This window comes from Bos grunniens, chromosome 3 (assembly GCF_055505025.1).
Source record: "Bos grunniens cultivar Pamir isolate PY7600 chromosome 3, Bosgru_T2T1.0, whole genome shotgun sequence".
In the NCBI taxonomy this organism is placed as follows: domain Eukaryota; kingdom Metazoa; phylum Chordata; class Mammalia; order Artiodactyla; family Bovidae; genus Bos; species Bos grunniens.
In genome coordinates, this window is record NC_141167.1 from 117,545,872 (window position 1) to 117,555,833 (window position 9,962).

The window sequence follows — 9,962 nt, forward strand, 5'->3', positions numbered from 1 at the left end:
TTCCAAACTGCCAACATAAAAGCTTATGTCCGCATGGGGGAGTGGGAGACCTGAGTTGTTCTCTGGCAAAATAGATTAGATCTAAGCCCTGGAGGAAAACCAGTTTTTGAGAGTTTCCAATGAATGGGCCATGACAGGCTTGATCATCATCTGAAACCCACCAGTCAATGGGCCAACCCCACAAAGTTTTCAATCAACCTCCTAAAGTTCATCTAAAAATGAAAATAGACACAAAGGTCCTAGACATTAAAGACTAGGACACACAATAGAGACCAAAGCAAACAAATATAAAAGGGATTCTTGGAGAAAAACGCAAGTGATAAAACAAACATTCAAAGAAATGTTAAAAGCAAATATATTTTTATCTTCACAGTGATGAGAGAAGTTATGTAACAGTTGCCCAAAAATAAGGGAATGAGAAAGGATTCTTAGGAATTAAATATATAATAGGCAATATTTAATATCTTAAAACAATGGATAGTCAGGAGGAACAATATGGTGGAGAAGTTGGTAGATGTGGAGAACATCTGTCCATCAGGAACACATCTTCAGACGCAGAAGGGACGGCAGAACACCAGCTGAGAGCAGGCAGGAGTACCTGACCACTGGAGAAGAACAGATAGAACCACGTGAAACTGGGTAGGACAAAGGAACCAGGGGAAGAAACAGGAGCTGATAGAACTGGACCTGCCCTCCACAGGCAGAGGAATTGAAGCTGGGGTCCAACTCCCACATCGGGGCAATTGTTTGTGTCAGAGGAAAATCATTTGAGGCTGAGAGTGAAGTTGCTGATCTGTGGCAGCCTAAACGGAATGAGAATCACACAATCCTTGCCACAGTCATATGTACCCCCCACAGGAACATAGATCCCCTAGAAGGCACAGCACCTGGGAGCTAGAGCTTAGGGATTGTGGAGCAATCCCAGGGTGAGGTCTGCTGTTGACTGTGGGAAGACATCCCAAGGGGACGTGAGGGAGGAGATTGTAGTGGGAAACGCCTGTGGAGGAAAGTCAGGCAGCCATGGAAGCAAGGCGATACCACTGAGTCATGCACAGGGGATGGAGCCAGCACCATCGCCTGTCTCTGCCCACATCCCACCACCAGCAGGTGAGCAACAGAGACTGGCCCTTCAAGCCCCTGACATGAGGAGCAAAAGGGAAGGACCCCAAGCCAGGGAGCCCTCCAAGTGCCTGAGCAGGCAGAGCAACAGAGAAGGACTGCCCAGAGACCTTCTGATCACCAGCTGCCAGAGGCTACACAAAGACTCCGATAGGGCCACAGCTCCTGTGGCTGAGGCAGTCCATGTCCCTGCACACTTGGTGCCACCTGGGTCCCCCCAAGCTGAGCAGCTGCACCACCCTCATGCTCGATCCTCACTGGGGTAGAGTTGCCACAGGCTAGAAAAAGTCCTGCGTCTATACATGCAGGGTCACTTTGGTTGTGCCCAACTCTTTGTGACCCTGTGGACTGTGGCCTGCCAGGTTTCTCTGTCCGGGGGATTCTCCAGGCAAGAATTCTGGCGTGGGTTGCCATACCCTTCTAGAGCATCATATTTCCTACTTCCCTAGCCACCAGCTCCTCTGAGTTCCTGGTGCTGCCAGGGCCCCTACCACCCAAGCAGCTGTGCCACCTCCACACCTGGCCCTCATTGGGGCAGACCCAAGACCTCCAGGTTAGTCTCAGGGGCAAACCCCTGTGGATGACTCACATGCTGAGGTGGAGATAAAACCACAGTTGAAACCGGGAGACAGTGTGGCTAATGAAGAGGACCCAAAACCTTCCCACCAGCTGTACTAGCTGCAGATTCAATCCACACGATCAACTAGGCAGACTCTGTGTCTATGGACATATAAAAGTACATTGAAAGTTCTCACAGAGAAAACATACTAGTTCTGACAGCTGTGGACATTCGAGGCAAGAACACACAGGATTAGGACCAGATTAGAGTCTGAGCTGCTCCCACAGCAGGTCCAGAGACCAGCGTGATGTTGGAGGGCATTCAAGGGAGGCAAGGTGGACTGTGACTCCCAGCAAGGGAAAGGACTCTGACAGCAGCGACTCAAGAAAAACGTTTATTATTTGTGTATTTTAAATCCTTCTGTACTTTCTTCTGGATTTTTTTTTTTCCTCCCATTTTCCCCCCATGTGGTGTTGTATTGGTTGATGTCATTAGTACTATTCAATCTATTTAAGCATTTGAGAATTGTTTTCTTGAATCACACTTTTTATTTCTGCTGTAAACTTCTGCCTCTATTGGCCTTCTGCATTTCTGTGGAGTCTCCTTTTATTTTTTTCTTTATTTCTCTCTCTCTTTTAATTTAAATTGTTATATTTTTTATTTATTATTATTTTTCTACATTTATTCCTTTGTTTGCTTTTCCTACTGCTCTTTTCTCTTTGCAATTAATCTTTATATAAATCTTCTTTATTTAATTCTATTTAACCTTGCATTTCTATTCTTTCATTTCTTTTTTTCCTTTCTTTTTCTCACCATATTTGTTAGTCTGTTTTGTTTTATTGCTTTATTCCCCAGTGGGCATCATGCTTTAGTTTTGTTTTCCAGTTTGTGCTTTAGCTAGTTTTTTTCTTAACTGGTGATACCATATTTTGTTTCCTTTGTTAGCCAGGTCGATCTAGTGCACTTTTTTTTTTTTTTTGACAGTTTTTATTTTGCTTATAGGTGTATAAGGATATGTGCATATATCATTATTTTAGTTATTATTTCCCTGATTTCTAATTGCCAATCATCTGGGGTTTGTCCTTGGTTTCTTGTTTTGGGGTATTTGTTTTAACTTCAATTAGTGCCTGGAAAATCCCATGGATGGAGGAAGGAGCCTGGTGGGCTGCAGTTTATGGGGTCATGAAGAGTCAGACATGACTGTGTGGTTTCACTTTCACTTTTCACTTTCATACATTGGAGGAGGAAATGGCAACCCACTCCAGTGTTCTTGCCTGGAGAATCCCAGGGATGGGGGAGCCTGGTGGGCTGCTGTCTATGAGGTCGCACAGAGTTGGATACGACTGAAGCGACTTAGCAGCAGCAGTAGCAGCAACAATGTCATAGCAAACCACATGTGAAATCTCCATTCCCAGCCTGGGATCAAGCCCCAAGCATTTGGAGTGGAGGCACTGATTCCAAGACACTAGACTACCAGATAACTCCTAACCCTGCTGCTGCTGCTGCTAAGTCACTTCAGTCGTGTCCGACTCTGTGCGACCCCATAGATGGCAGCCCTCCAGGCTCCGCCGTCCCTGGGATTCTCCAGGCAAGAACATGGAGTGGGTTGCCATTTCCTTCTCCAATGCATGAAAGTGAAAAGTGAAAGTGAAGTCGCTCAGTTGTATCTGACTCTTAGCGACCCCATGGACTGCAGCCCACCAGGCTCCTCTGTCCATGGGATTTTCCAGGCAAGAGTACTAGAGTGGGGTGCCATTGCCTTCTCTGAACTCCTAACCCTAGGGAATATCAAATAGTGAGAAATCCCGCAAAGGCAAACACTTGTCTACAAGACCCAGCATCACCCAACTGTCAGTAGCACCCTCTTCAGGATGCCTCATCCAAACAACAAACAAGACAAAAATACAAACCCAGTTATCAGCAGACAGAATTACCACCTCACTCAGCCCTGTACATAAGAGGGGAAAAAACAAAAACAAAAACAAAAAATAACTCACTCCTCCAACCAGAATGCGAGCACAAATCACACCCTACAAGAAGTTTATACAAACCACTAGAACCACTTCATGAGGGCAAAAACCAAAAGGAGAACAGAATTCAACTTTGAAGCCTGGGAATAGGAGACATAAAACACAATAAGGTAAAAATAAATAAATAATGAAAAGGCAGAGAAACACTGCACAAAAAAGGAACAACCTAGAAACACAAAAGTCCAAATAAATGAAGAGGAAATAGGAAAACAACCTGAAAAACAATTCAGAATAATGATAGTGATGATCCAAAATCTTGAAAATAGAATGGAGAAAGTGCAACAATCAAGTAATAAAGACATAGAAGAATTAAAGAATAAACATACAGAGACAACGCCATTACTGAAATTAAAGATATTCTAGAAGGAATCAGTAGCAGAATATCTGAAGCGGAAGAATGAATCAGTGAGCTGGAAGATAAAATGGTGGAAATAACTGCTGAAGAGCAGGATAAAGTAAAAAGAATGAAAAGAATGGAGGATAGTCTCAGAGACCTCTAGGACAACATTAAGTTTACCAACAGTCAAATTATAGGGGTCCCAGAAGAAGAAGAAGAGAAAAAGAAAGGGTATGAGAAAATTTTTGAAGAGATTATCATTGAAAATTTCCCCAATATGAAAAAGGAAATAGTCAATCAAGTCCAGGAGGCACAAAGCACCCCATACAGGATAAACCGAAGGAGAAACAAACCAAGACACATACTAATTAAACTAACAAACACTAAACACAAAGAAAGAATATTTAAAAAGCAAGGGAAAAGCACCAAGTAACATACAAGGGTAACGCCACACATCTAACAGCTGATCTCTCAGGAGAAACTCTTCAGGCCAAAAGGGAATGGCAGCATATATTTAAAGTACTGAAAGGGAAAAATCTACAAGCAAGATTACTCTACCTGGCAAGGATCTCAGTCAAAATTGATGGAGAAATCAAAAGTTTTACAGACAAGCAAAAGTTAAAAGAATTTGGAGCCACAAATCCAGCTTTACAATTAATGTTAAAGGGTCTTACATAGTCAGAAAATACAGAAAAAGAAAAAGATCTAGAAAAACAAACTCCAATTAAGAAAATGGCAATAAAGACATATATATCAATAATTACTTTAAATGTAAATGGAATAAATGCTCCAACCAAAAGATACAGACTGGCTGAATGGATACAAAGAAGATCCATATATATGCTATCTGCAAGAAACCCACTTCAGACCTAAAGACACATAAAGACTGACACTGAGAGGACAGAATAATATATTCCATGTAAATGGAAATCAAAAGAAAGCTGGAGTATCAATCCTTATATCAGACAAAATAGACCTTAAAGAAGATTACAAGAGATAAGGAAGGACACTTTATAATGATCAAGGGATCAATCCAAGAGGAAGACGTAACAATTGTAAACATCTATGCTCTCAACATAGGAGCGCCTCAATACATAAGACAAACACTAACAGACATAAAAGGAGAAATTCACAGTAATACAATAATAATAGTAGACTTTAACACCCCACTTACACCAATGGATAGATCATCAAAACAGAAAGTTAACAAGGAAACGCAAATCTTAATTAACACATTAGAACAGCTGAATCTCATTGATCCCCTCAGGACATTTCATCCAACTGCAGACGAATACACCTTCTTCTCAAGTGCACATGGAACATTCTCCAGGATAGACCACATCTTGGGTCACAAATCAAATCTCAGTAAATTTAAGAAAATTAAAACCATGTCAAGCATCTTTTCTGACCACAATCCCATAAGACTAGATATCAATTACAAGGGGAAAAAAAACTAAAAAATACATCACATAGAGATTAAATAATATGATTCTAAAGAACAAACAGATTACTGAGAAATCAAAACTGAAATAAAATTCCTAGAGGAAAATGACAATGAAAACACAACTCAAAACCTATGGAATGCAGCAAAAGCAGTTCTAAGAGGAAAGTTCATAGCAATACAATCCTACCTCAAGAAACAAAAAAACCTCGAATAGACAACCTATTCTTACACGTAAAACAACTGGAAAAAGAAGAACAAAAAATCCCCAAAGTTAGCAGGAGGAAAGAAATCATAAAGATCAGAACAGAAATAATGAAAAAGAAATTAAAGAAACAATAGTAAAGATTAATAAAACTAAAAGCTGCTTCTTTGAGAAGGTAAACAAAACTGACAAATTATTTAGCTAGAATTATCAAGAAAACAAAAAAAAGAGAGAGAAGACTGAAATCAACAAAGTTAGAAATGAAAAAAGTAAGGTTAAAACACACAATGCAGAAATAGAAAGGATTCTAAGAGATTATTATGAGCACCTATATGGCCACCTGGTGTGAAAAACTGACTCATTTGAAAAGACCCTGATGCTGGGAAAAATTGAGGGCAGAGGAGAAGGAGATGACAGAGGATGAGATGGTTGGATGACATCACCGACTCAATGCACACAGGTTTGGGTGGACTCCAGGAGTTGGTGATGGACAGGGAGGCTTGGCGTGCTGCGGTTCATGGGGATGCAAAGAGTCGAACATGACTGAGTGACTGAACTGAACTGAACTGAACTGAATATGGCAATAAAATGGATAACCTGGGAAAAGTGGGCAGATACTTAGAAAAGTTCATTCCTCCAAGACTGAACCAGGAAGAAATAGAAATTATGAACAACCCAATTACAAGCACTAAAATTGAAGCTGTTTTGAGACTCAAAAATCTCCCTTCAAAAAAAAACAAAAGCCTGGGACCAGATGGCTTCACAGGAGAATTCAATCAAACATTTAGAGACAAGTAATGCCTATCCTTCTAAAACTCTTCCAAAAAACTGCAGAGGAAGGAATACTTCCAAACTCATTCTATGAGGCCACCGCCACCCTGATACCAAAACCAGGCAAAGGCAACACACACACAAAAGAAAAATATAGGCCAATATCACTGATGAACAGAGATGCAAAAATCCTCAACAAAATTTTAGCAAACAGAATTCAGCAACACATCAAAAAGCTCATACATCGTTATCAGGTTGGGTTCATTCCAGGAATGCAATGATTTTTCAATATACACAAATCAGTCAATGTGATACACCATATTAACAAATTTAAAGATAAAAACCATATGATAATCTCAATATTTGCAGAAAAATCCTCTGACAAAATTCAGCACCCATTTATGATTAAAACTCTTCCAAAAAATGGGCATAGAAGGAACTTACCTCAACATCAATTCAGTTCAGTCACTCAGTTGTGTCCAACTGTTTGCGACCCCATGGACTGCAGCACCCCAGGCTTCCCTGTCCATTACCATCTCCCAGGGCTTGCTCAAACTCATGTCCTTTGAGTCAATGATGCCATCCAACCATCTCATCCTCGGTCATTCCCTTCTCCACCTGCTTTCAATCTTGCCCAGCAGCAGGATCTTTTCCACTGAGTCAGTTCTTCACATCAGGTGGCCAAAGTATTATAGCTTCAGCTTCAGCACCAGTCCTTCTAGTGAATATTCAGGACTGATTTCTTTAGAATTGATTGGTTGGATCTCCTTGTAGTCCAAGAGACTCTTAAAGAGTCTTCTCCAACACCACAGTTCAATAACTTCAATTCTTTGGCACTAAGCTTTCTTTAAAGTCCAACTCTCACATCTATACATGACTACCAGAAAAACCATAGCTTTGACTAGATGGACCTTTGTTGGTAAAGTAATGTCTCTGTTTTTTAATATGCTGTCTAGGTTGGTCATTACTAGAGAAATGCAAATCAAAACTACAATGAGATATCACCTCACACCAGTCAGGATGGCTATCATCAAAAAGTCTATAAACAATTAATGCTGGAGAGGGTGTGGAAAAAGGGGAACCCTCTTGCACTGTTGGTGGGAATGTAAATTGATACAGCCACTATGGAAGACGGTATGGAGATTCCTTAAAAAACTATATATAAATAAAGCCAGCATATGACCCAACAATCCCACTCCTAGGCACTTTGTCTCCTGAGGAGACAAAAATTGAAAAAGACACTATATTTCAATGTCCATGTTCATACAATGTTTTATATATATGTTCATATATACAATGAAATATTACTCAGCCATAAAAAGGAATGCATTTGAGGCACTTCTAATGAGTTGAATGAACCTGGAGCCTATTATACTAAATGAAGTAAGTCAGAAAGAGAAAGATAAACATCATATGCTAATGCATATATATGGAATCTAGAAAGATGGTACTGATTAATTTATTTGCAGGACAGTAATGGAGAAACTGACATAGAGAAGACTTATGGACACGGGGTTGAGTGGGAGGAGAAGGTGAGATGTATGGAGACAGTAACATTGAAACTAATATTACCATATGTTAAATAGATAGCCAATGGGAATTTCCTGTATGACCCCCAAAACTCAAATAAGGGCTCTGTATCAATGCAGAGGGGTGGGATGGAGAGGGAGATGGGAGGGAAGTTCAAGAGGGAGGGGATACATGTATTCCTAAGGCTCATTCATGTTGATGTTTGACAGAAAGCAACCAAAATTCTGTAAAGCAATTATCCTTTAATTAGGTTTTTTTTAAAGTTTAATTATAAAAGAAAGTATAATGGATAAAAGTAAAATAATAGACATTAAAAAATAGCTGGCTTGGAAAAATTTAAAAAATCTCCCAAAACAGTAGAATAAAACCAAAAAAAAAACAAAGAGGGAAAGAAAATTAACCTGAAGGAAAATGGTGGGAAAATTTTAGATACTCAACCAAGAGGAGGTATGATATCAAACAAATAGAAGTTCCAAAAAGAGAGAAAAGATGGAAAGAAATTATCAGAGAATTTGAGCAGGAAAAAGTCTAGTTTTTTTCTCTTTACCCTCAGTACTTCTGGCCACCATATTGGGGGCATGAGAAGGGTATTTTCCACACCATCCAGTTCTCCAATTCTCCATACATCTGCTCTGTTGGCTATTTACAATTCAACTCAATAGAATTCAATTCTGATACTATCTACCTGTAATTAACATCACATCCCACAAGGTAAGAGATCAATCGTACAAGCTGCCCCTCCCACTTCAGACACCAATCCCAAATTCCAGGTGCTTCTGGATGACTGATTTCAAGTTCCCCTGGTGCCCTCCTTGGATCTGATACTTTGCTAGAAGCTCATGGACCTCAGGAAAAGAGTTTACTTACTAGACCTCCGGTTTATTACAAAACTCAATAATAGCCAGATGGAAGAGATGCCTAGGAAAAGACACAGGGAAAATTGGGGGAGCAGTGCAAATATTCACTGCCCTCTCCAGGTTCACCACTTTGCAAACACCACATGTGTTCACCCACCTGGAAGCTCTCCAGATCCTTAGGTTAGGGTTTTCAAAAGGATTCGTTATGTAGATGTGTGTGAGCATGCATGGGTGCTAAATTGCTTCAGTCATGTCGGACTCTTTGTGACCCTATGGACCATAGCCAACCAGGCTCCTCTGTCCATGGGATTCTCCATGCAAGAATCCTGGAGCCAGTTGCCATGCCCTCCTCCAGGGGATCTTCCCTACCTAGGGATCTAAGCCTAAACTCTTAACATCTCCTGCATTGGCAGGCAGATTCTTTACCACTAGCGCCACCTGGGAAGCAATTATGTAGATATAATTGATTAAATGATTGCAATTGGTGATTAAGTCAATTTCCTGCTCCTCTTCCCTCTCTGGAGATAACAGGTAGGGCTGAAAATTCAAATCCTCTCATCTAGTTTGTTTCTCTGGCAACCAGCCCCTTCCATCATTAGGGGCTTTCCAAAATTTGCCTCATTAACTTAAATTTAAGTGTGGTAGAAATAGGCATGTTTTGAATAACGAAAGACCCTTTCCGCCTGTTTTTTTTTACTTTCACTTTTATTGCTCTTATCATTTGGGAAAATCCAAGAGTTTTAGGCCTTCTCTGTCAGGAAGGGACAAGGATCAAGCATATATTTCACGTCACAAATCACAATTTCACAGAAACAATATAGGAAAATTTCCACCGAATGATATAAGATTCCAGATCAGAAAGACCTAGTAAATGCCCAGGACAATGAATAAAAGGCAATACAATAGAAAATTAATACATAAAGTCTTGATTTAAAAAAAAAAAAACAGTAGTTTAAGTGTGTTAGTTAGAAATATAGAAGTATTAAAAAAAAATGCCAGAAGGAACAACTAACACTACTTATTATTGTCACTTCTGGGAAATGTAATTCTGATAAAAAGAGAAAGAGGATCATTACTTTTGGTCAAAGGCCTTGAAGTACAATTTGATATTTA

At 40.1% G+C, this 9,962-nt stretch overlaps 1 long non-coding RNA gene across 1 annotated transcript; it reads right to left on the minus strand.

Moving 5' to 3' along the window:
• Positions 1–396: 396 nt before the first annotated feature.
• LOC147377071 (uncharacterized) lies at positions 397–8,859 on the minus strand. Its single transcript, XR_015161688.1, has 2 exons — positions 6,907–8,859; positions 397–605 (listed from the first exon to the last, which is right to left on the minus strand). It is a non-coding gene; the product is annotated as an uncharacterized LOC147377071 (long non-coding RNA).
• Positions 8,860–9,962: the final 1,103 nt, after the last annotated feature.